The following is a 27,937-nucleotide window of genomic DNA, read 5'->3' as shown; positions in this document are numbered from 1 at the left end:
TTCATATTCAGAGGAAAGCATTTCAGAGCTAAGGAGCCATTGCAGAGAAGTTTCTTTTCTTTGTTCCAAAGCAAAGTTATATGCAGAAAGTTGATTTTTAATTGTTATAAAATAAAATTCTTTTTGTAACATACGTTTCTTTAGTATTTGACTTCTAGGCCATATTAAATCTTTTATATTATCGTAGTACTCACTTGCTTTTAAAGAAGGAAGGAAAGCATCTACTACATGCTTTTTGTATTTTAAGATTTTTTCCCCTATCAAATGAATTTAAACCATTTTACGTAAGATGGGGAGAGAGATATAAGACAAACTCATTTTATAGCATTGTTGCACTGAATGCTTTGGATTTAATCAGAATATAATTGGCCATGTAGCTGACACTCTAAAAAGAACACTACAAACTAACATTTTTCTTTTGTTTGTTACTTCCTCAAAGGAGCAGCCTTGGAAGAAAATTTCAAGGAGTATGGTAAAAACCGAGAAGCGATGCGACTTTGTAGGGAAGGTGAGTTTGATGTAGACGGATTTCCTACTTCATAGAACAGTCAGTGAAACATATACATATGCAGAATTTTATATGGGCCTGAATTTGCAACCGTACATTATTACAAATTTGCATTTCCAGAGATTATTAGAAACTTGTATTTGTCTGAAATAACTAACATACATATTTATATTAGTTATTTCAGACAAATTCCATACATTTACATTTTTAAAAATTTCTAAACATTATTGTTATTATTATTTTATTTATGCGTTATTTAATGTAATTTTCTATTACATTAAATACATAATGTAACAACAAAAGCTAATAGAATTAATAGAACTCACTGGTGATACTTTTTGACTTTTATATGCTAATTTGGTGGGGGGGTTGTTTGTTCATCTTATAATAGATTTGGCTCTATGTAATTCTTAAAAGGTCATGCCGAATGCTGAAGCTACTTTTCATAGGACAGTTGATTGTTTGCCTAGCTACGTGGTATGCAAGGAACAGATCAAAAAATAACGCAAGAAAAATATTGCATTTTGATGAAATGATATTTTTTCCAGGATCTAGTTTGCAATTGATAGACCTGTTCACTATAAAAATTGACAAGCAGAAAACCACTGTAACAACTGTCTTGTAATATCTGTGGGAAGTATTTAGAGGCATAGTTTTCATGTTTAATAGATATTGACAGCATTGGCTTCTAGGAACTTGTTTAGTTCGTCTTTAAGCAACTTAAAACAACAATCATTACTTCATATTTCAGTTACAGGTTCCACATCTAATGTTGGTTTATGTACAAATGTTAGATGAATCAGTGCACTAAGAAGGATTACATTTATTCTTAATGCATTGATTCATCTTAATTCATAAAAAGTTAAGAGTGGGGAAATATCTATCAACTTCCGTAAGTCTCTTGTCATTTTCCATTTATCTTTTTCAGCTTTAAAAAGCTCCATATGTTTCAATCTTTTACTCCATCCTTCTGATCACATTAGTTGCCTTTTTTACACATTTTTGAGCTCTGTATTATTCCTTTTTATATATAAAAATCAAAATGATCAATAGGCTCCAAGTGTAATCATAATGTAGCCTTATATAAGGGGATTATGATATATATACTCGTGGTTTCTGAGTCATGTAATTTTTACAATATATCTGAAGTTTTCATTAATCTATAAATTGATGTCTTGATGAAGATGTTTGAGCTCTTCATTCCTATTTGGGGCTTTATCTCTGTATTAGCGTTATATCCCATGTTACGAGCTTAAGATAAACATAGCGCTCCTCTTCCCATTTTCTCCACACAACAACCCTCTGAGGTAGATTGGGTGAGAGTGAAGGTCCCAGAGAGTTACAGTGGTTAAAGGTAGATTTAAATCTGGATCCCTCCAGTGCCACTCACTTTCACCACTATCTAGTCTTTTACTTATGCTTATGTTTTTTTGGGCTGGTTGTATGTTGGGAGATACTTTATGGCCAGGTTTAATAAATAGAATTGAGTGGCACTGCGATAGCTAAATTATTTTTATTTCTCTTACAATCTCATCTCATTTACATCAAAAAATGTTCTTGCAATGCTTTTGGATATATCTTTTGCAGTGTTCAGTACTTCTTGAATCTTACATCTACAATATGCATGCCAGCTTAGCTTAAATTTATGCAGTCATACAAAGTTTTTTTCGCATGGAATGTTTGTTTATTTTTTAATCTTCATTTATGATTCCAAGAAATTATGAAATGATTAAAGAATATCTATCTGCCCTGTAAATTCATGAAAATGTTGTTGGCCTTAACACCTCTTGAAATATTACCTAAAACCCTTGTTCTATGCTAGAGAGAAATGGAAAGACATTACAAAAAAGATAGATGTGTGATCTGCATAGTAGCTCAGTTTTTGAACAGGTAGACATATTTTCCCCTCTTAATTAAGGGCAGGTTGAGACTAGGTACACAGTGGAGATATGAGCCATATGTTCAGTTGTACAGAATGTAGATTACTTGCCCTTTTTAAAGCTTTATACATAACATTTGTTTATATTTTCAGCCTCTTCAAGGGATATAATTATAATTAGATGGTCTCTTGGTATTTTTGATCTGTAACAGTACACTTGTTGCCTTCTTGATATTTGATATTTCTTTTTCATCTTCTGAAAAGCTAAGATGCAAAATAGATCATGGACAAGCCTATTAGCTATCGCATGGTTGCCTTATTATTATCTATCACTTTGGCAATTTGTTACATACTAAAACATTTACATTCTGCATTATGTAGAATAGTTCAACAATAACTATTTTGCTATTATCTGGGCTAAGAATAAAAACATTTAAATCCTTCCAACTAAAGAGTTCTCTGCAAAACAGTAGTTGTATCTTCCTTTCCCAACAAAAAAATCTTTCCCTTTGCTGTTTTGTGTCTGAAACATGCTGTTCGGTATTTACCAGTATTTAAAGGGAAGGGGTTTTCTTTACAAATCATATATTTTACCCTTACAGAATATTCTAGTTATCACAAATACTATTTTGCTGTCATTTCACAAATGAGTTTCAGAAGTAAGATTAAACTGGCTTTTCAGACAGACTATCAAGCAATGATTCCCATTTAATTGCATTGTTCCTTTTCAGTTTGACAGCAGACAAAATTACTACTTCCAGCTCATTGGACCTGTAAGTGAGGGTCGATTCTGAAGTTTCTTATATAAGTCTTCCATGGAAATGTGTGTCTTGCATTCAGTAAAATATTGGAAATGCAGCCTTGTCTATGAGTGGTTAGAGGTCCAAAACAGAGACATCAATTGCCATCAAGACATGTTTTGAACATAAACCTGAGCTTCACTGTATAAGAGTAACAATTTAATCTGAAGTTCACCAGCTGGATACATTTTCAAGCCCATGCTCCTTATCGTAATTCTTAATAACTGCCTTGGATTTCTTTAATATCTAAATAAGTTAAGTAATCCTCTGTGTTCTAAGATCTTCTTCATCCTGTACTCTCCAAATGTATTAGAAAACTATCATAATGCCTGTCTAGTTGTAGATAGCTGCGTCATAAAGATAAGTGGCAATTATGTAAACACAAAACAGTTGTTAGGCCATATCAAATCAAATCTTTATTATAGTCATAAGGAGGGTGGTAAGAGTCTAGAAATACACATTATGAATGAAACTTTAAAAATTAATACACATGCATATGTGTATACAGAAAATGCACATGTGTATTCATACAAAAATTTAATATTCACACACACATAATACACAGACATTAAAAGTATCTACAAAAATGAGAATCTAAAAGAAGGGGAAGGAGCATTAGATGGGTGTAAGGGAGCATTAAAAACTGCCATTTTTATGGAAGACTATAAAGTTACAAACCACGAATCTAATTTATAAAGTTGAAACTTGCGCACTGATCATCACTGGACAAATTTTGAGTACTGCTGCACAGAACCTGGCAAGACTGTATGTTGTGGTAGGGCTGATATCTGAAATCAACAGGACTATATAAAATTGTTTTATGCACCTTGGATACTTATGTGTTTAGTGGTGAGATGAGGTGTACGAATATTTCTCTAGTGCAGGCACTGGAGAAGTACGTGCTCCGTAGTTTTTGTGTGTCCAGAGTTGCAAAGGTGGCGTCTCTCTGAGTAAGGAACCTTCCTGTATTACCCTTCAAAGACAGCTGTGGGGAGGGCATGACACATGTGGAGTAAAGGGCTTTTTGTCTTTTGGTACTTTTGAGTTTAGTTAGGTATGCCACGTGGGCAGCAGAGGTATCATTAAGCCATATAATTTTCCAGATGATAAAGTTGAAAAAAAATGTTTATTTGGGCATATTATATGCTACAGAACTAAAAAAAATCTTTCTGAACAAAGTGTAATTTCATTCTTTCAGAATTCTCTAACTTCGTCAATGCTCTGATTTTGATACTGCAGGGTTTTTTTTTAATCTACTGAAGAGAATGGCCATTAGCACTTGATGCTGTGCATGTCAAAGCAGCATCTCTTCTCTCTCCAGTTAGAAGAAACAGGTGTGTATCAGTTTACAAGTCAAATAGTAGTAGTAGATCATTTGCAGAAGTTTTTGCTCTAAACTACAGGATTCTGAATGACTTTTTTAAAAAACAACAACAACAATGAGGTGATTTTGATTTTTATTCTGTGCTTTTCATATACCATGACCATTCCTAACTCCAAAAAGTTACTATACGGTAAATATGCATTTATTTATTTATTATTAAACTTTTATGCTGCTTATCTCGCTGAGGCGATTCTAGGTGGCTTACAGTCATACAAAAATCATATTTAGCAGGATGCTGCGTTGTATGTGATATTCCAGCTGTTGGCTATCATGTTTCCCTCTTTAGCTAAAAACCACTAGTAGCATATTTAAAAACAAAAGGAAAACCATTCTGGCTTTCAGTGGTTAATTGGATGCTAATAAGAAACCCACAAACAGACATGAGAAACATGTTTTTCTTCCCATTCATGTTTTTCATAACTGATATTAAAAGACTTACTAGAAATAATATATTAGGGTGGTTGAATATAGGGCAAAACTATTATGAGGTACTGCATTATTTCGTGTGTACTAAGGATTCCCATAAGACACATTAAAAATAGTGGTAAGGGGAAAATTAAATAAAGAAGTTATTAGACACATACTCTTTTGTTATATACCTTCTTTTGTTGTAGGCCATCTGAATTCAGAATATGCTTTTGAACTACAAGCATATAGTTAAGGGACACTCTCAAAGGATTGTTAAGACTATTTTTAGTTCACATATTGCTGCACAGCATGGATCAGATATTGTAGAAACTGTCTTAAATAATAACCTAATTTTGACCCAATTAATTTCCCCTTTTTTGTTTTGAAATAATTATGTGTACGCCAGCAACAGTATCCTTAATGGATAAAAGGCTTGATGGTGTTTAACGCTTCACACATTAAAGCTACAGTTCAGTGAAAAAATAACTCTATTACTATAGTATATTGCCTGTTGGATTATTTTCTTTATTAAATAAATGAAGCAAACATTAAAGTCAGACTATTTTGTACATCATGGTGGCCCACATGAAGGTCTGATAACCTTCAGTGGCAAAACTTCAAAAAAATTGAAAGAGAGCAGATATTCTTTCACAACCAGTATCTACACATAGATATATTGCTTATGTATTTATACAGACTTTAGAGTTATGTGTTTAGTTGAACCTTAGCAATATTTTGGTGTTTTGCAGAGTCTAAAATTTTGCTTTAATTTGGTAAATAAATTCATAAAATTACTCCACCCTTCATCTCCAATGATTGAAACAAACGATTATGTTGAGGTTAAGTCTAGCAAAAGATAAATATACCACTGACTTTAATACAGGTTGTCTCGACTTACAACTGTTAATTTAGTGACTGAAGTTATAACAGCACCGAAAAAAGTGATTTAAGACCTTTGTACTTACGACCAGTACAGCATTCCCATGGTCACATGATCAAAATTCAGACACTTCGCAACTGATGGTTGCCACGTCATTCTGGGGTCATGGGATCACCTTTTGCAACCTTTTATTTTTCAGACTTCCACTTATTTTTCATTTCATATTTGGAATCTTTATGCTGTAGCTATAAATTCTCAATTTGTCATTAGATTCTCGGTGCAGAGCAGGAGTAAATTCTGACAGTGTTCCAGATCCTGAGTATATATGCCATGAGATTTGTTCACCCAAAGGTGGAGCTCTGTCATTACTCTCTACAAACTTAGCCTTAGCAAGACACATTCTGACTGTTATCTAGCATTGCACAAGCTAACTAGGAAGTTTGAACATTCAAAGCCGGGGCCTTTTAAGGCTGCATTCCAACCCTTGAAATCAATCTGTCTGTCTGTCTGTCTGTGTAGCTATCTAGCTATCATATTTGCATAGCCACCCATCTCACCCATCTGGGTGGCACACAGCACAGAGACCTGCAGACAACTAATTTGTCAAGGCAGAATGGGAGTTAGAAAATTATTCCAGCTTCTAAGTTCAAAACATGACACTTGTGAACACAAAGATAAAATACTGGCAGAAGGTGCTGTGAACTTTATTTGGATAAGTTTGCTTTTGGCTTGCTCCAGGTAGGAAATTCTGGTATCCATTCTACTTTGCAGATACAACCTGTCTCCAGATTGTGCCCCTCCCCCCCCAAAAAAAAACTTGCTCATCTTTCCCAGTACATCATGATCCACACTTTGAGAAGTTCTGGCTTTTAACATGTTTAAATTGCTTTATAAGTATCAGGTTGCAAGGTAGCGTAATTATACAAGACAGTAAAAAGATCTTTGGACTTGCTTTTGAAGATGGTTTTCACCCATACTTTTTGTAGAATTGATGTGGTTATAGATCCTTCATGACACTGTAGTGGCTTCCTATAATATGTATGATATACCACTGCTGTGCTTTGCACTTGAAATCTTTAGAAAACAATCTAGTCTAGACACCAACTTCCGGTATTGGAGGAGCCATAACTTCTGGAGGCAGGCTGTTCCACTGATTAATTGTTCTGTCAGGAAATTTCCCCTTAGTTCTAGGTTGGTTCTCTCTTTGATTAGTTTCCATCCGTTCCTTCTTGTCTTACCTTCAGATGCTTTGAAGAATAGGTTGACCCTCTCTTTGTGGCAGCTCCTTAGATATTGGAACACAATTTAGGGGGTTGCCATCCTATTTTAAAACCCAAACCACAGAGAATCAGGCTACATTAAAAAAAATCACTTTTTCCATAAATGTTCATTACATAAGATCTTTTGCATATGTTGTATTTCAGGTCTACGATGAAGTGAGGTGATTAACTAGTTTGAGGAATGCCTTTTTAGAAATGACATCTTGCTTAATGTTGGGCTGGTGATTCCTTTCTTCACTATTTATGCCTTTTAACATCTGAGCCCTCACTTTTAAAATGGCATATTAATTCTGAGATTGCTATAAGTAGACTTTTTAAAATTTTATTTGAGTTCATATAGGAACTTTATGCATGACAAGGATGTCTCGTTTGTGATCATTGCAGGCAGTCTTGAGGGACCTTTGGTTAGTGCACTATATATGGCCTGTGCAAATTCCTCATCCATTGTTCCAGTTACTTCTTTCACTTTCCAGATCACTCTCTGTTTGCACTAAAGGAAATGTCCCTCTATAACGTTTAGAAACTTTGTGAGCATCCAGTTTTAGATTTTCCTCTTCTACCTGGACAAAGGTGTCTTGTCTGTATTCTGCAAGCAAGGATTCCTGAGAGCTAAGCTGCTGATTGACTCAGCACTTGAAAAAAATGCTTAGTTTTTTTTTAGTTAGATATAAAGGTAAAGGTAAAGGTTCCCCCGCACATGAGTGCTAGTCGTTTCCGACTCTAGGGGTCGGTGCTCATCTCCATTTCAAAGCCGAAGAGCCAGCGTTTGTCTAAGGACGTCTCCGTGGTCATGTGGCCGGCATGACTAGACGCCATAGGCGCACGGAACGCTGTTACCCTCCCACCGTAGTGGTCCATATTTTTCTACTTGCATTTTTACATGCTTTCGAACTGCTAGGTTGGCAGAAGCTGGGACGAGTAACAGGCGCTCATGCGGCACTCAGGATTCGACCCGCCAAACTGCCGACCTTCTGATCGACAAGCTCAGCATCCTAACCCACTGAGCTAATTCCCTTTCTCTAGTCAAAGAAAACACTGGTGGCATAGAGAAAGACATCCTAGGAATCAGAGAGTGGCTCAAAATCATAAAGCTTTGGACAGAAGAATAGTATGTTCTCATTGTACCCATTCTAAAGGTTCTGCAGTCTGTTGGGGACATGGGGGAGCAGGAGAGCTATCCAGATTTAAGCCAGATGTCCTGTTCTTGTTCTGGTGATGCTTCTAAATTGATAATGCTGATAAGCACCTTTGTTAAATAAAGGTAATTCTTGACTTACAATTCACTTAGGGCAGTGATGGCGAACCTTTTAGAGACCGAGTACCCAGACTGCAACCCAAAACCCACTTATTTATTGCTGGGTGCCAGGTGGGCGTGGTCTACTGGGTGGGTGTGGCTGTGGTGGTCATGGAAGATTGGGTGGGTGTGGCCAAGGTGGGTGTGGTCACCTCAATGTCGCTTATGGGGAGGAACACCTGTGGCTGGTTGAAGAGGGACAGTTGCCACCTCCGAGGCATGGCACGGGTGCCCACAGGTAGGGCTCTGAGTGCTGCCTCTGGCACCCGTGCCATAAGTTCGCCACCACTGACTTAGGGTACTGAAAAAAGTGACTTATGACCATTTTTTACACTTACTGCAGCATCCCCATGGTCATGTGATTTACATTCAGATGCTTGACAACTTTTGCAATTGTTTGACAAGCAAAGTCAATGGGGAAACCAGATTCATTTAACAACCATGTTGCTAATTTAACAACTGCGGTAATTCACTTAACAAATGTGGCAAGAAAAGTCGAAAAATGAGGCAAAACTCACAACAAATTTCTCTTAGCAACATAAATTTTGGACTCAATTGCCGCAAGTTAAGGGCCACCTGTTTGCTTCCACACTGATATACTACGTTGGCATATTTGTTGGAAGCAAAGTCATAAAAACAGTGCTGATTAAAACAGCACAAAATAGAAGCAATATAATAATACTAAGCAATTGTAAAAAAAGGGGGGGGGAGTGTTAGAGCAAAAGTCAGCAAATTCTCAATTGTGAAGAAAAATATATGATCTCCTGTGGCTGAAACAAGCATGATATTGACTCCAAGTCAATCGTCCACTCCATAAATGAGGTTTGGTTTAATCTGTTATGAACTGGAATAAACATTATTACCCTGTATAATGTAATTATAGCAACTTTAAACTTAATAAGCTTCCATGGGAGGCTATAGAGGGTTTATAAGGATCATAACTTATGCTTTCTTGGATTTCTGCTGCCTAAGGTGAACAGTTCTATGAGACTAACAGTCTATGGACTTGGAAGTGTGAGATACCTGAAATGCTTCTTTATGGAACAAAGTCTGACAGGGCCAGCCAAACTGGCAGACATGAATTGAATTATTATTTTAAACAGCATAGCTAATATTTAAAGCTAATATGTACAAGCTTTAAATTCAATGCAAGACTGTTTGCAAATATTATAGTTCAAAGTGCTTGGCATGTGTAGATTGTTAGCCCTCTAAAATAGATTAAGCCTAGTATAACCTTTAAAAAAACACTTTTAACAGTATTAAAAATTAGATAACTGCTTTAAAATGATGCTGCAGCTACTGAATGGATTACAGTGGTTTAATTAATTTAGAAAATATACTTACGCAGATATGGAGAAGTTCTAAAACTGGGCTCAATTTTTATGTGATACCACGAGTTAATTTAAATTAGGATGTTAAGGTGACAGGCTCTGTACCTATAGATGATAAAGGAATTTATAAAAACAAATCTCTCAGAAAGAGAAAATCTCAGCATATTTGAGAATTAAGAGAGATGGTAGCTGTTTGCTTAGAAGAAGGTAACTACTTGTTAGACTGGTATTTTAAGAAGCCCTCAAACTTTCTTATAGTGTCAAGGATACCCATGATACTGGGAGAGAGAGTTCTTGATATCTGTAACACACATTAAAATATTGGGCATAGTCTAGAAACAGCTGATGCTTAGGTTTAATCGACTGATTTAGAGGATGGGCTCTATAGAAAGCATTTTACTGACAGCAAAAGTAATTGAGTTGAAATCTTTTATTTCAGGCTTCTCTCCTACCCTCAATGTATTTTTTATTATTTAAAACTACTTGGTTATTAATCAGATGCAGGATTTCCAGAAAACTCTTTAAATGTTCCTGTTGTTCCATCTAAAAGTGACCCCCCAAAAAATAAAAAATACCAGGAAGAAAGCTAAATGTGGTTGAGGGCTAACTGATGGTGAAAATAATTACATCATTTGGCTCTAGTGCTTTCAGATTCTTTTAAAATCTCAAAAATGCTCTAACCAGACTTGCTTAAATGTTGTATTTCATTCTGCTGTCATCAGTGGTTTCTTAGTGGACTTGGTTCATTAATTATTTGTAAATACTACACCGCTTCTAAATTAGTTTTTGGAAATAAATCCTGCATAATAACCAACAACAGCTAAGAAAATCTTCTGAAAGATTTGATCCAGGATGAAAAAAAACATGAGCAAGCTGGGCTATGGAAGTCTTGTTCTGGTGTCTGGAAGCTATAGTAAGAGGGCTGAATTTGACTAAACAAGAAAGAGTTAATTGTTAACTCCGTGGGAATCAAGATTGTTTCTCAATGGGGTGCCGCTGCCCCAGAGACAGCAGAGACCAGGACTGATTAGGCAGGTGGAGGCAGTGGCCAAGCAGGCTTTTGACCAGTTTTAATTGGTGTGCCAGTTGCATTCCTACCTGGAAGACAAAGTTCACACAACAGTGGCTCATGCCCTCATCTAAGCGGGAATACTGCAACACGTTCTACATTCTGTCTTTGAAAACCCACCTGGGTAAGTGTAAAAATGCAACAGACCAGTTACTGGCTGGTGTTAGCCTGCTACGATCACATTGCACCTTATTTTCTTAGGCCCTTATTATCCATGGGTTTCTGGATGCAATTCAAAGTGCTGAAAATAGACTGCCTTAATTCATTTTGTGAAGAGAAATAGTAGCTAGGAAGTACCTTTTCTCGTTGCTGCTGACATTGTGGAATTCTTTCTATGGGGGTTTGTTCCATCCCTTCTAACGTTCCATATGCTAACTAAAGATAGACCTTTTCCAAAAAGTTTAGTGTTGAACATTTCCTACCATCATTAATTGATTTTACTTTGAATTCCTAATCATTGATTTATTTGTTGATGATTTTTGCTATGCTCTTTGCTTTATTTCTCATCGTCATCCTTTATTTTTGTGTTGTTTGATTAATTATTGATTGCCTTTATGCTGCATTTAACTATCACCAATACTTTCTTCAGTTGTTTAATAAACCATTGTGAATTGGTATAGAACTAGAATAAATAAAACACTGGGCAATAGCTTTCTTCATGAGATGGAAAGTAAATATCCATTTCAACTTAATTGTTTATTGGTTTTTACCATTGTGCTTCTATTTGACTTCTCACTTAATAGTTCTTTCTGTCCCTCATGAATGATAACATGGACTCTATCCCAGGGCTTTTCAACCTTTTCACCCATTGTACCACTTTTAGGATATGGCAACATCCGAGTACCACCAGTCACCTAGCAAGGTGTCAAAAACATGATGCCCCCCCCAAAAAAGGAAAAAAGTGATGAAGTACAGGTAGTCCTCCATTTATAACAGTTAGCTTAGTGACTGTTCGAAGTTACAATGGCACTGAAAAAAGTGCCCCCCAAGCCACAGCCGAGCAAGACACCTGCCTGCCCGCCCGCCCAGCAGCGCTCCTCCTGCTGTCCGAGGTTTTCATTGTTGTGAGCATTTCTTTTGAGGATTGGGAGTGGGGGTGGGTTGGTTTTTATTCTCCCCCCCCCCCCATCTGCTGGGTGATTGCAGCAGGTTTTGGTCACTTCACATGACCCTGAGATACTGTGACCGTCATAAATATGAATCAGTTGCCAAGCATCTGAATGTAAATCACAAGACCCTGGAGATGCTGCAACATTCCAGCTGATTGGCACTTCTTCTGGGCTCAGAAGCACCAGGATCAGCGCCGAGCTCCAGCTGGAGCCTGGCGCTGATCCTGGCACTTCCGCTGAGCCCTGACAGCCCTGCAACTCCAGCAATCTCTCCCTCAGGCTTGTGCGGTGCTGCCACCAGTTCAGCTCATTCCCCTCCCCCGCTACCACTTTTCTAGGATGATCGTGTACCACCTGCCAGGTGCCAATGTACCACAGGTGGTATCCGTACCACTGGTTGAAAAGCCCTGCTCTATCCCATGAAAGCTTATGTCCTAAGTAATTTTTATTGCTTTAAATCAGAATACTCTTAACGGATACTTAACTTTAGCTGAAATTTAATTAAAAATATTCTTAATTCACCTCTTTCTTTTCTCTCTCTCTCTCTCTCTTTCTTTTTCTCTATCTACTTCCTCCCTCCATCACAAAAAAAGGAATTCAATATACATGCCAGAGGAGTCAGGGTGAGCATCTTTCAACTGCATCCATGAAATGTACATATTCGTAGGCAATTATATAATTGTCATAATTATACTTGGAACAGTAAGGAAGAAAGTTCTTACAAACCCCTTGCTGCAGCTTTTTAATACTTCTCATTGTCTCCTTTCCTATTATTATATTAGTGCTATTTTTCTTTCTGGTTTGCAACTGTGTGTATGTATTTACAAATAAAATTGAGTTGTGTTCAGTGGGGCTTGCTTTTTGGTATATGTGGGTAGGATTATAGACTTAGGTATCTAGGAAATTCAGCTGTATCTATCATCTTAACCTCGTTTAGTAAATCTCATAAGTAGATTATTATTCCATTTCTTAATATTTGAACACACAAGGAGACATCTGTGTTCAAGCTTCCTTCAACTTAGTTGAATACTAGCTTAGAAGGAAAAGTTAAAATTATTTTCAAAATTCATGTGTAAATATTTACCTAATTGAAACTCCTTATTCAGGGCAGAATTCCATCCATGTGAAAACCCTGTTTTGAATCCTAAACCCATTCAAATCAGCCATTTATCATAGGACTCTGTTTACTTATTTCCCACAACACACCCTATTTCTATATATTTTGGTAGTCAGTGTCTCTTTTAAATGTTGGCTGTACTGCTGCAAATGTCTGTCAAAATAGAGCTGAATAGATATTTCTTGTAATCTTTTTTTTAAAAAATACAACAGCAGTAGCATTTATGCTTATATATCACTTCACAGTGCTTTACAACTCTCTCTAATGGGTTTACAGACTCAGCCTATTGCCCCCAACAATCTGGATCCTCATTTTACTGACCTCAGAAAGATGGAAGGCTGAGTCAACCTTGACCCAGTGAGAATCGAACTGCTGAACTACTAGCAGTTGGCACTCAGGAGAATTAGCCTGTAGTAGTGCATTCTAACCACTGCGCCACCACGGCTCTAAATACAGCCTGTGCTTTAGTTCATTTAGTTCATTTTTTATTTGCAACTGCCTTACTTTTATATTATTTGTTTTTAGAACATTTTTTTCAGTGCGGTTTACAACACTAAGAACATTGATTAATTTAAAATAATTAATCAGGGTTTTATTAAAAATAAAATATATAAACAGAACTTAAAACAGTAGGCATTTATTTAAAAAGCTGTAGCAACATACAGATTTGGAATATTTTCATATTACTTTCCTAAAAACTTATAGGAGACTAAAGACATCTATACCTAGTGTCAGAAAGATAACAAAGTAAACACTTGATGTGCCTTGTTATAAGGCTTGTGTGAAAGAGCCAGTGAGGATTAAAATATGGCATTTGGATGAATTTACGGAAAGAGCCTTTCTTTCAGATACAGGGAGATTCTTCCTTCATGTTCAGCCAATGAACATAATTCCTAAACTCTTCTCATATTTTATGTCGCCAAACCAGGTCACTTCAAACCTATATTTATGCCTTTTTATTTACAAAAAATCTTAGTGCCTTCTCCTTTATTGATTACACATTATCTAATTTTATCTTGTTTGGTTTTAGTCCATTGTTCTAACCTTTCCAGATGGTTTTAAATCATTTTTTGTTACGACTCTTGTTAATACTCTTGTCTGCACATCACTTGTATATTTAATAAATATACTCTATATACCTTCATCCAGGTTTTTTATTAAGTGATCATTGAAATTTGGCTATTAAATATTAAAAACAATATTCACCAAATATATGGTGTAAGACATTGGTAAGAAGCAGATTCTCTGTTGCTACATAATAGCATAATACCTTTTTTTAATTGACTAAGTGGGGACAGGTTTTGTATTAATCATAAGTATACACCAAATTGGAGAGTGCTCATGGTGATTTGTGTAATTTGTGTAATGATCTTCTTACCTGACTATCACAAATTAAGGTACTTGTGTCCATTTATATAATTTGTGTAATTATATCATTAATTATATCACTTGAATCAGGTAATGATATTCCCATAATGAAGTTGCTACTATTCATATATGTCATTTAGTGAGGTAATGTTCTTTTTATAATGATACTATAGAAATGATTCTAATTGCGGTGGAAAATTGATCTGTTCCATATCTAATCTGTTGCATCGGGATCTGGTGAACTGAGGTTTCATTGTAATAATTTTGCAACCACAAAAAATAATTTTAAATATTTGTTAGGGAAAAATATAAAGTAGGTAGTGAACTTTTTTAAAGTGTTGATTTACCTGTGAACATTATTTAAAACCATGATCACTCAATAGCAGTTACTTTAGATTACATTTTTTAAATAAAGAAGATACTGAGAAATTCAGATTTGTTCAACATTTTTTCTAAAAACCTGAAGCATAAATACATAGGGGTTTCATAGTAATAGTTATTGGAAGGAAAAGAAAACCTCTGATTTAGAGTCATCTTACAATTGTATCTGCTTGTTATCAGTATTTAGTTTTTCACTTTATTATAAAATTATTTAAAGCAATTGGTTCATTGTTACTAGCTAGAATTACAAATAGTTCTGAGTTTTAATACTGACTAGAGCAGGGGTGGCAACTCATAACATCACGTGACATGTCACGACGTATTGTGACTTTTTTGCCATTGCCGGCAATGGGGTGGGCACAGTTTTGCTATGATTCAAACTGCGGGCCAGCAGTTTGACACCCCTAAACTAGAGAAGCCATAACTCCCTGGCTCATCCTTTCACAGCATATTTCCTTACCAGATTCCTGAATCCTTCAACAATTATAGAATTTCTAATACATTGCCTTCACTGAAGAAATTGGGATGCATTCAAAGATGTATCTTACTTGAAAATAGCCCATGTTATTAAATATACAAAAAAGTGATCAGTAATTCTGGTGCATAATATAAACAAGCTGTGTTCTGCCAGCAGCTCATGAAATTTGCTATACATATGCTATATAATTGTAGGGACGTGGTGGCTCAGTGGGTTAGGATGCTGAGCTTGTCGATCAGAAGGTCAGCAGTTTGGCGGGTCGAATCCCGAGTGCCGCGTAACAGAGTGAGCGCCTGTTACTCATCCCAGCTTCTGCCAACCTAGCAGTTCGAAAGCACGTAAAAATGCAAGTGGAAAAATAGGGACCACTACGATGGGAAGGTAACAGCGTTCTGTGTACCTTTGGCGTCTAGTCATGCCGGCCACATGACCACGGAGACGTCCTCGGACAAGCGCTGGCTCTTCGGCTTTGAAACGGAGATGAGCACCAGCCCCTAGAGTTGGAAACGATTAGCACGCATGTGCGGGGGAACCTTTACCTTTACCTATGCTATAAATATTTAAAGCAATTGTACATGTAGCTATATTGGCTGTTGGAAAGCTCCTTATAAGTTTTTTTAACCAATTGAGCAAATTTTAGAAATTGCTTGTTGGAGTTCTGGAAATAGATAACCAAATCTAAGGAAAATTTTTAAAGCATCAATTTTGCACCTCAGCAGTTTCAGTTTATTTTTCAAAATATCATTAAATCATCTGTTGTAAAAGAACAGATGTTTATATAAAACCAAGCTACACATGGCTGTCATTATTCACAGTACTGTAGTTCCCTTCCAGTGTTCAACTTAACCAACTAATGAGATTGTGAATATGTGAATTAGTCTGTTAGATGTGGTGCTTATGTTTGTCTTCTTCCCACCACGAAGACTGTTCTCATTTTCTTCCTTTTCATCTCCTTCTCACTTGGTCCTGATAGACCTTGCTGGGTCAACCTAGTCAAGAGTCACCTGCCTCTTTCGTGAGTCAGGTGAAGCATGTAGTGGCATGATCCAGAGACATCTGCATCATAGAAGTCAGTGTGAATCATGATTCTATCTGTCATGAACAGATAGCAAGGTACTTTGAAAAAGGCAAACTACCACAAGGAAGCCATATGGAGCCTTTCAACAAAGCTAAACTAGTAAGAACTGCTGTGACTAAACAGGAAGGGAGATCAAATAAGTGCTTATCCCAGCCTTAAAAGTTGTACTTTAATGCATGCATAGAGGGTCATCCATCATTTTCTGTAGGTGTGAGAATAAAAATGTGACTGTGCAAAAACCTTTATACATATATATATAAAATTATTCTCTAAATTGCAGATACATGAAATCAGAGATAAAAAGTGAGGATAATAAGAGCCACATGTACTGCATAATCAGAGTGGCGGGTTTTTTTTTACTGAAGAGCCTTTTGTAAATAGTGTTACAATGTGAGAAGCAGAGACAAGAATCTTAAGAGTTTGATGTAATATGGAATTGTAAAATAAGATGAGGGTTTTCTTTTTGAGATAATGGGTAGCTTTGTACTCTTCATAAATTGTATAATTATGCAATCTTGTCTAAAGCAGATCAAACTGGTATCACCAAAACACTGGATAATGGAGTCACTTTTGAATGGTGGCAAAACATGTCTCATATTTTCTTTCAGAGTAGTAAAGCTCAGCTGGTAGTTTTACCATTGCATTGCAACACTGAGGCACACCCAAAACTTACTTTTTGACTTTGTAGCAATAAGATGGGGCTGGCCATATGGTCAACTGGTAAAACACGGATTTTGGCACTCCTATTTTCTCCAATTCTGTTTTCACAGTTTGAACTAAATGTAGTTCTCAATTTAACAACTATTCATTTAGTGAATAGTTACAGAGATGCTGAAAAAAGTGACTTATAACTTGTCCTTGTGCTTATCACTGTTGTAGCATTCCTATGGTATTTTGGGTGCTTTGGCAACTGGCATATATTTAAAACAGTTGCAGCATCCCAGGGTCACATCAGATTATTAATATCCCTTGGGATGATGCTGAAGATGCTGTGAATGATCAAAACTGCTAGAAAACACTTAATGCCCCATGTGCTTTACACAGGACCTAATTATCATGATGAGGGTAACATCACCATTTGTGACCAGCACAGATGGCTTCCGACAAGCAAAGTCAATGGGGGAAGCCAGATTCACTTAACAGCCATGTTATTATTTATTTAACTGCAGTGAATCACGGAAGGACTGGGCAAAAAAGGTAATTAAATTGGGCATTGCTTAGTGAAGTTCCAGTCCAAATTGTAATCGTAAATTGATATCTATTTGCATAGGACAGTGGTTGATGTTATAACTCCACCTCTAAAATAGTTTGGGGACAGAAAAGGGCATCCTTAGTTTTGCACAAAAGCATAACACAGAGTCGTGATTTAATAGAAGAATTAATATCTGGGAATTTGTTTTAATTATTTATATTGAACTCTTTGGCCAAAACTTTTCGTTTTCACACTCATATTTATAATCCCCCCCCCCAAAAAAAAATGCCACAGAAATAAAAGGAAAAAAAGGAAGAAGAAAACAGACAAGGCAATTATTTCTAATGTTCCCATTTTCTTATAATGACCAGCTGAAATTATTAGAATCTCACATGTTCCTTGTTGTTCCTTCCAATTGTCAGTTGCCTATGCCTTTTCAAGAAAAACTAGTAGGATCCAGATTATATCCTTATCAGCAAAAAGAAAGAATGGTGTTGCTGTTCTTTGCAATTCAGTTGAAATGGGCAATATCTATGAAGGTGGGGAGAATTAAGCTGATAAAAGCAGTTGTGAGGTGAAAATCAAGTTTTTATCTTGTTACTTAACACTTATGAATGCCTGTGGCTGCCAACAAATATGATCACTTACTTTCTCTATATTGGAAAGTTACTCCTTTTCTCCAGTCCGAATTACCAGTCTTGTGCCAGGAAGCTACAAATGCCTAATTTTAATTGCATCTAATTCTATATGGAACTTTTGATCCTTCTCTTCAAATAAGTGATCCTGCAGACTCTGTTAGCATATGTCCAGAGGGCTAAACAAAAGTTCAGGGATTTCTCAGTTGCTCTGCTTGTCAGCAAGATTTTGGATTCGGTGCACAGTAGTAAAATATGTTTGTCAATTACCCAGAATTATAGAATAGGAAGTAATGTAAACACTTTTGGCAAAATCTTAGGGTTGGGAGAGATCTTGGAGGTCTTCTAGTCCTACCTCATTCCCAGTGAAGGAGTCCTTATACCAGGGGTAGGCAACCTTGGCTCTTTTATGACTCGTGGACTTCAACTCCCAGAATGGCTGGCTCAGGAATTCTGGGAGTTGAAGTCCACGAGACATAAAAGAGCCAAGGTTGCCTAACCCTCCCTTATACCATTCTGGACAAACGGCTACCCAGTCTTCCCTTGAACATATACAGCTATAGAATACCCACAGCTTTAGGAGGCAGGCTGTTCCATTGCTTAATAGCTCTGATAGTCAGGAAATTCTTCTTTAATTCAAGTTTGGATCTCTCACTGAACAGCTTCCATCCATTGGTTCTTGTCTTAGTGTCTTTTATGTTTTGGAGTAAGCAGTCATGAAGATAATCAAGCTCCAAGCCATGAAGGATCATCAGGATCTTGAATTGTACCAGGAAACATACAACAACCAGTAATGATATTATATGACAACATTGGATTGTCCTGGTTAATGTGGGCATTTTGTACTAGTTGCAGTTTCCAGGGTTAGGGCTATGCATTCTCAGTAAATTTAGTTTTAGCAGACTTTATTAATATTGTAAAACATATTACTTCTTACAGGAAACTCAGTAATCTATTCTGAGACTTCCACAACGGAAGTCGCAGAAAGAAATGTGGTTTTCATTCATTCAGTTTCCTTTGATTACATATGTTATCAAAGTAAAAAATGATCCCGAGAACAAAAAGTATTAGTATAAATATCTAGGTTGGCATATTAAAATAAATACATATTGGTGTTACTCCTTAAGTAACACCAGCTGCCTGCAATTAGTGCAGGTTCGCATCCCACCAGGCTCAAGGTTGACTCAGCCTTCCATCCTTCCGAGGTAGGTAAAATGAGGACCCAGATTGTTGGGGGCAATAAGCTGACTTTGTAATAATGCCGCTGGGGTGTGTGTGAAAGCCCTAATAAGCAGGCATATACATAGAATGAAGGCTACTGCTAAGCTTGTAAGCCGCCCTGAGTCTTCGGAGAAGGGCGGGATATAAATGGAATTAAATAAAATAAAAAATTTCCTTCAGTAAATTGTCAATCATAGTGGAAGGATTAAAGTTAAAATTCTAAGGAAATATGAAGACATGCAGTATTTTATTTTCCTTACCAACTAAATAAATTGTTTCCAAAGTACTTTACCAGCATTCCCTAGATTTCTTAAAATAACCAAGCGTTTAGTAGCTTATTCACTGTGTCATGTTTGTGAAACAAACAAAAATGGTAATCCCTAGCCATGTGGGAAATGTTTCAAACTTGAAGTGCTTTTTTTTCTAGCATGAAGAATTTCATACATTCCTGGTTGTAATCTGAACTAAATTTAATGGCGTGTGCTGTATTCATTATTCTTATAATTACAGCTGAGTAAGAAAATACCTGCTAAACAAATAAGTAAAGTACATCTTTCACGACACACCTCTGTGTTCTGGTTGCTTTTGTCTCAACCACAGTGATGTTAGATTCTATGCTATGCCCATGCTAAATTAGTTCCAAACCTACGAATGTTATGTAGGCCGTTTTGTTGAGTAAAGAATTGAAATTATGTAGCTCTTAATTGTGAACAATTTTTAAACTATTTTCATTAATATAGTGTGTTCAGTACATAATAAAAAATTGATCAGCATGATAATGCCGGTGCAGTTATATCTGAAGCATGTAAATTTGGAATAGATGTGGATAGTGAGATGGGTGGCAAATTTAATTAATAAATATGGTGGACTGCAAGTACATAAATGAGCTCTCCCAAGTGCATCCATCTCATGTCTCCTTTAATGCACTGGTTAAGAAATTCAAAGTACTGTATTCACTTCCAAACTCATAAATTAAAGTAAACTGAAATTTAGAGAACTGTAAATTCCAAATTACGATTTGTTTAGTTTTGGAACAAACCAGCACTAAGTGTTATTTCAGATACTGACTTGTTTATTAATTAATGTTCAAATAATCCTCAAAGCTTTTGGGCAAAGTACGTGTGTGTGTGTGTGTTTGAAACTCAGAAGTGGGCATTTGTTTACATATCAGGATAACATAGTTTCATTGCATCTGAACCAGGTCTTAGAATGTGATTGTCTACAATATCTACAATATTGTCTGCAATATCATAAGAGATAAGCCTCATTGAATTTCTTCAGTACCTGGCTGTTTTGAAAATGAGCCAGGTGTCTACTATAAATTACTGACAAAGCTATCTTGAGTGTGTCAGGCTATAAAGTTGAGGTATAAATTAAACAATAATACTAATAGAACTTAACTATTGAAAATATTTTAGTAGTAATTATTATTCTCTCAGTATTTTAGATGCCAAGAGATACTGTTCCCTCTTTCTGATTATCTAGTTTGACATTATGTATTCACATGGAATATCTATCTATCTATCTATCTGCGATGGAAGCGGCAAAGCGTGTTTACTTTTCCGCTCTCATTGCGTCCGCAGATAACCGCCCAGCCGCCCTGTTTAGAGTGACCCGCTCACTGCTTAATCAGCGACCAAGGGATGACCCCTTGCAGGGTAGGGCTGAGGAATTTGTACAGTATCTGCAGGACAAAATCGCTCAGATCCGAACTGGTTTGGATTCCGACTGGGTGGAATCCAGCGGAGTGGAGAGGACAGGTCTTGGTTATACCATTTGGGGTGAGTTTGACCCTGTTTCCTTGGATGATGTGGACAGGATTATGCGTAGACTGAGTGCTACAACTTGTCTATTGGACCCATGTCCCTCCTGGCTGGTTTCGGCCGCTGGGGAGGTGACAGGGCTGGCTCCAGGCAGTTGTCAACACTTTATTGATGGAGGGTGTCTTCCCCTCTGCCTTAAAAGAGGCGGTGGTGAGGCCCCTTCTCAAGAAGCCTGCCCTGGACCCGGCCTCCTTGAATAACTATCGTCCTGTCTCCAACCTTCGCTTTGTAGCGAAGGTTATTGAGAGTGTTGTGGCGTGTCAGCTCCCGCAATTCCTGGATGAAGCGGACTATCTGGACCCACACCAGTCTGGTTTCAGGCCCGGTTACAGCACGGAAACGGCATTGGTCTTTTTAACTTTTGTATTGTTAGCTGCCCTGAGTCCTTCGGGAGATATGGCGGCATATAAGTCCCAATAATAAATAAATAAATAAATTGGTCACACTGGTAGATGATCTCTGGCGGGCCCAGGACAGGGGTTGTTCCTCTGTCCTGGTCCTACTTAACCTCTCAGCGGCTTTTGATACCATCGACCATGGTATCCTGCTGCGACGGCTCGGAGGGTTAGGAGTGGGAGGCACTGTTCTACGGTGGTTCTCCTCCTACCTCTCGGGCTGCTCTCAGTTTGTATTGGCAGGGGGGCAGAGATCTACCCTGAGGCCCCTCACTTGTGGGGTGCCTCAGGGGTCGGTTCTCTCCCCCCTCCTGTTTAACATCTATATGAAGCTGCTGGGTGAGATCATCTGTGGCTTTGGGGTGAGGTATCACCAATATGCAGATGATACCCAGTTGTTCATCTCCACCCCGAGCCAACCCAGTGATGCCCTTGACGTGATGTCCCATTGCCTGAAGGCGGTGCGGGTCTGGATGGGAAAGAACAGGCTCAGGCTGAACCCCTCCAAGACTGAGTGGCTGTGGATACCGTCATCTCATATTGTCCAACATGTTCTATCTCTTCTGATGGGGGGGAGGTATTGCCCCCCTCAGAAAGGGCCCGCAACTTGGGTGTCCTCCTGGATTCATGGCTTAACTTGGAGGATCATCTAACTGCTGTGACCAGGGGAGCCTTCGCACAGGTTCACCTGGTGTGCCAGTTGCGCCCCTTTTTGGACCGAGATGCCCTATGCACGGTCACCCACTCCCTTGTCACTTCTCGCCTGGATTACTGCAGTGCTCTCTACATGGGGCTGCCCTTGAAGAGCACCCGGAGGCTTCAGCTGGTGCAGAATGTGGCCGTGCGGGTGCTTATGGGAGTTTCTCGATACTCCCATGTTACACCACTCCTGTGCGAGCTGCATTGGCTTCCGGTTGCCCTCCAGGTGCGATTCAAGGTGCTGGTAATTACCTTTAAAGCCCTACATGGCTTAGGCCCGGGGTACTTCCGAGACCACCTGCTGCCATTGTCAACCTCCCATCGCCCAGTTCGCTCCCACAGAGTCAGCCTCCTTAGGGTTCCGTCGGCTAAGCAATGCCGGCTGGCGACCCCCAGGGGGAGAGCCTTCTCTGTGGGTGTGCTGACCCTCTGGAATGAGTTGCCTCTGGGGCTGCGGACGACCCCTGACCTTTGGTCCTTCCGCCGTGACCTGAAGACATGGCTGTTCCAACAATCGAGCCTGGACTGACTATAGTTTTAAATTAGATTTTATTGGGTTAATTGTTATGTATTTATTACATTTATGATTTAATTCTTTTTAAAATTTTGTATTTTATGTTTTTTAACTTTTTATTGGTGTGAGCCGCCCTGAGTCCTTAGGGAGAAGGGCAGTATATGAATTTAATAAATTCTAATTCTATCTATCTATCTATCTATCTATCTATCTATCTATCTATCTATCTATCTATCATCTATCTATCTATCTATCTATCTATCTATCGTATCTACACACACACACACACACACAACCCCCCCCAAAAAAAAACATATTTCAGAAGATGTTCTACTACATTGGTAACAGGAAATCTGTGCTCGGTGTATTCCAAAACTTGCTAACATTGAAGTTTAGGCAAAAATGTAAAATTATATTATTTTAGAATATTTGGAGAGAGTATAATGAATTACACTATAGGGTCTAGTAGGGAAAAGTCCCTACATATTATTCTATATGTGAGATTTAAGATTCAGAGGTTTTGAAAAACCTCAAGAAATACTTTGGCTTTACAATCTGCCAGTTAGGATTATATTCCTGTATAACTGCTTGCTTCTTCTATATAGTAACATGCAACAATATTCCAAATATTTGACTCTTTGCTGAACCACAATTCATATAAAGATATAAAGATACTCTCAGGTTGAACTAATCTGCTGCTGACTGCATCTAGATATTTTTCTTGGCTACAAAATTTAGTAACAAAAATAGCTTGTCATTGCATTCTTCCAAGATTTTTTTTTTAATTGACTTCCCAGTCTAGCCTCCAATTGTAGCTTCCGTGGCAGGCCTGCATCCAAATCAGTGGCGTAGCGTGGGGGGTGCAGGGGGGGCCGGCCGCACCGGGCGCAACATCTGGGGGGGCGCGCTCGCACTGAGCTGCTCGGTAGCCACCGAGGCTCTGTGTCATTTCTGTCCGCGCCGTGGGCTGCGAAGAGGCGGGGCGGGGCCAGGCCGCCGACATACATGCCGCCCAGTGACAGGCGGCGCACACGGGCCCAACCAGGAGAGGCCCCCTGCTGCAGAGGCCCTCGCCCTCTCCCGGCCCCCGCCCCCTCCCGTGTCTCCTTCATCCGCTCCGGGAGAGCGAGCCAGAAAGGGTAGTGGACGGACGGACGGGCGTGCGGGAGGGTGGCGGCAGGGTGACTTTGGATTCCAGTTCCGCAAAGGAAGAAACTGGGGTCCCTTCTTTCTCAACGCACCGGACTGCTCCAGAATAAGAGCCTTCCTTAAAAGTCGCCCGGTTCGGCTCCGTGATAGCCGGCGAGCTTGAATGCAGCGGCTCTTGCAGGTCGGAGCCCCACCCAGCCGCCCTCGAGAGGGACCCGGAAGCATCCCGCATGCGCGCGACTCTTCTTGGAAAGTCTACGCCGCTGTGGGGCGCGTCTTTTCAGCAGTGCCGTGACGTCACCGCCCGCCCGCCCCTCTATTTCCGCTTCCGGTTGCCTTGCCCCGCCCCGGGTGCTGACAACCCACGCTACGCCACTGATCCAAATACTAACTGAGGCCGAAGCCATGACAACTTGTTATCAGTTTTTAATATGTATTAGTTCTAAGCTTTTTAAGTAGGGGATCTTAACCTCGGTCCATAGACCTCGGCGAGGGGGGGGGAGAGTGTGGGTCAGCAGATAGATGATTGAGTTCATAGACATCTAACTGTAAAGTATCTTATCTTCTTAATGAATTATTAAATTAATAAATCATATTTATTACTGTATTACATATTTGTAATTTCTACATATTGTGATAATTATTTGAGCATAATTGGTTTCCTTTGTAATATTACATTATGTGTGTGTGTGTGTGTGTGTGTGTGTGTGTGTGTATATATATATATATATATATATATATATATATATATATATATATATATATATATATATATATATATATATATATATATATATATATATATATATATATATATATATATATATATATGTATATATATATATATGTATATATATGATGTATTTTATAAGTATAGTTACATTTTTCTGAGAAGGGGGTCCCTGAGTTTTGCTAAACTCTCAAAGGGTCTGTCTCATGAGAAACCCCTTTTGTAAAATGTAGCTTGGAATCTCTATCCCAAAGATTTTAGATAGCATATTACCTTAGTCATGTGACAAATAAGAAAATCTCTTAAAACACTAAATAGTATTTAATGATGATAATAATAATAATAATAATAATAATAATAATAATAATAATAATAATAATAATAATAATAATAATAATAACAATAACAACAACAACAAAAATGCTAAATAGGATGTTAATGAAGTATGGAATTTTTTTATTTTGTTTTTGTTTACATGCATTTTCTTATTCACTTTCTCTCACTTTGTCTAACAAGAAATATACTTCTGAGACATTAGATGGTTTAGTTATAATATGCTGTTCAATCATACTAAAAGCTAATTCCTCTGCTTGTGCTAGGAAGCAAGCCCAGAATATCCATTGTTACAAACAGGTGTTTTATAGATTCATAAATGGATAGTGAAGTGGGCGGCATATAATTTTAATAAATATTCTAATTAATTTCCTACATATCTGCAAGCTGAATCACAAACTAACTGGTCAACCTTCAGTATAGCTTCAGTATGCTATTTTTGTACTAGTTATTAATTACTCTGCCCAGGCTTAACAGAGTTTGGTTTAACATAGTATAAATTTGTTCCTTGTTCAGTTAAGTGTGAATTATGGCAAAGTAATAATAAATATCTTATTTATGGTGAAGAAGAAAACATAATACATTTGGTAAAAATATGAGAAAGTCTTATATGAAGCTCATTTGGCTGATAATCTTCTTTGGAGGTCATTCTATATTTCTCACCATTCAGAATACGGGAGTAAAGAGACTTAGGACAGAAACTTTCTGGATCCAACTGGGAGAAAAAACTATGTTATAGTAAATATGTTAATTTGACATATTCATGTTTAGTTCTAGGAAATTGGTTAATGTGTTTTGTGTGGTTCTGCTGAATAATTTTCAAAATATTTTGAACATTTTATCTCCAGTCTTGGTTTTTAAATATTTTTCCCTATTCTTAACTCTCCTGTATACAGTATCTTATCTTGTTAAAGTATTGTGTTTTAAATTAGAAATCACAGGGAGTTTTTCTGAGGCGCAAGATGACTTAGAAATGCTTCTATAAATATAAATAGTTGAATAACTCCATGCTCACTTTCTCCCTTTGGGCCTTTGCCCCCCTTCTGCCTTTGAAATACAATATCAGGGTTTCAATTATGATAACATCAAATATTACTTTTACATAAATTGTATGCTGATTCTGATTAGCAGTGAGATATATTTTTGTCCTTTTTATTTTAGATATGCCAATATTTGGTCTTTGCCCAGCTCATGATGATTTCTATTTGGTGATGTGTAACCACTGTAATCAGGTCGTAAAACCACAGGCATTTCAATCACATTATGGTAAGTACTGAACCATTTTTTAATTGTCAGGGTTTGAAGATTAAGCTTCACAACTTTTAATTATCCTTGTTTATTATCTTAAAAGCTGATGGTGCATTTGCATTATGTAAATATATAAAAATATGAATAATTCATTATATATTAAATTATAAGAACTAACTGGACATTTTTAATGTTTAGGAAAATAATGTTAGCACAATAAGTATAACACTATATTATCCAGCCTTTGCATATTTAAACTAGGAATGTTATTCTTTTTTATTATTATTATTATAAATCAGGCTTGGATTTTGACCTTATAACTACTATTATGTGCTATCAGGATGGAGGCTGTTTTTGGTAATTTAAACCAGTTGTGCAAATACTACTTGGTTAAAAATGTACGTTTGAATGCCTTTTCCACTATATGTTCAAACCTTGTCTTGGGGGGAATTCTATAGAGAACATCCTTGTCTGCAAGGAATTAACACTAAAAAAATCCTATGTATAGGATTGATATGCACTCAGTTATCAAAAGTAATCATATCTGGATAAGAGGAATACTCAGTTGTCATTTCAACTTTATCTTTTGATTTGTGGTTTATGTTCTGCTGTTTAAAAATGACCTAGTGAGGCTCAGCTAGATGGCAGCACTTAACTGTTCTGGTTGAGCTGAAAAAGTTGAGTGGAATCATTTGGGCTGGAGAAATTCTAAGGCTGTAGGCTGCACTAACCACAGAAATGTTTCTCAAAAAGACAAAAAGAAAACAATAGGAATTGAGTTTTCCTTAAAATATAGTGTATAAAAGCTCTAAAAATTCTCAAAATGTGTGTCAGAGTTGTTTACTGCTGCTTAGATTTTGTAATCAGATTGTGAAAACTTCTCATTGGAAAATTGAGAATATGGGAAGAAATTGACATCTACTTTCAAATTCCTTATTTTTTTTATTAGAATGGGAGTTCCCAACATTGTTGTGCCATTTAATATGTTTTGAGCACATTGTGAGCTTCTTTATAGAATTGCTGCACTTGAAAAGATTAAACCAGAAAGGTATTTATCAGAAGTAAAAGCTGTGAAGATTTTCCCTGTTAATGGTTTTCAGCCCTCCTTCTACCAACCATGTTTTCTTCTTTCTTTTTCTAGCCTTTCCATTTAAAGTTCCAATTCCCTTATTTGGTCATCCTTTTTTTCCTCCTCTCCACTGTTTCCCCATTTTTCTTCCTATTTTTTATATCATATCAAATCTAATGCCCCAAGATATTAATTTAGCGTATAATGGGATTTCATGTATGTATGTGTCTTTCTGGCTATTTATCTCATTCATTTTCTTTGTTCAAGTATTTATACAAACAGTTCTCCTGTTGTAAGAATTATTCCCAGTAGCAGAATAAATTTTATTGCACTTCTGCAAACATTATTTATTTATTTATTTATTTTATTACATTTATATACCGCCCTTTCCCGAAGGACTCAGGGCGGTTTACAGGGTGATTAAAAGACCAAGATACAAAAGTTAAAAACAAATTAAAAAAAATTATATTTGTCCCTACATAAATAAAACCCCAGTTAAAATAAGATTAATCCTCAGCCTGGGCCAGAGAACTCGAAGAGCCAGGTCTTCAGGCCCCGGCGGAAT

The 27,937-nt window shown here is 37.4% G+C and overlaps 1 long non-coding RNA gene across 1 annotated transcript; it reads left to right on the top strand.

Annotated features, from left to right (window-relative positions):
* Positions 1–447: 447 nt before the first annotated feature.
* Positions 448–27,937, top strand: LOC308679385. The gene is made up of 3 exons (XR_014028763.1): positions 448–508; positions 26,217–26,321; positions 27,445–27,937. It is a non-coding gene; the product is annotated as an uncharacterized lncRNA (long non-coding RNA).

This window comes from Vipera berus, assembly GCF_964194415.1.
Source record: "Vipera berus genome assembly, contig: HAP1_SCAFFOLD_364, whole genome shotgun sequence".
Classification (NCBI taxonomy): Eukaryota; Metazoa; Chordata; class Lepidosauria; order Squamata; family Viperidae; genus Vipera; species Vipera berus.
This window is presented reverse-complemented; position numbering and strand designations above follow the sequence as displayed.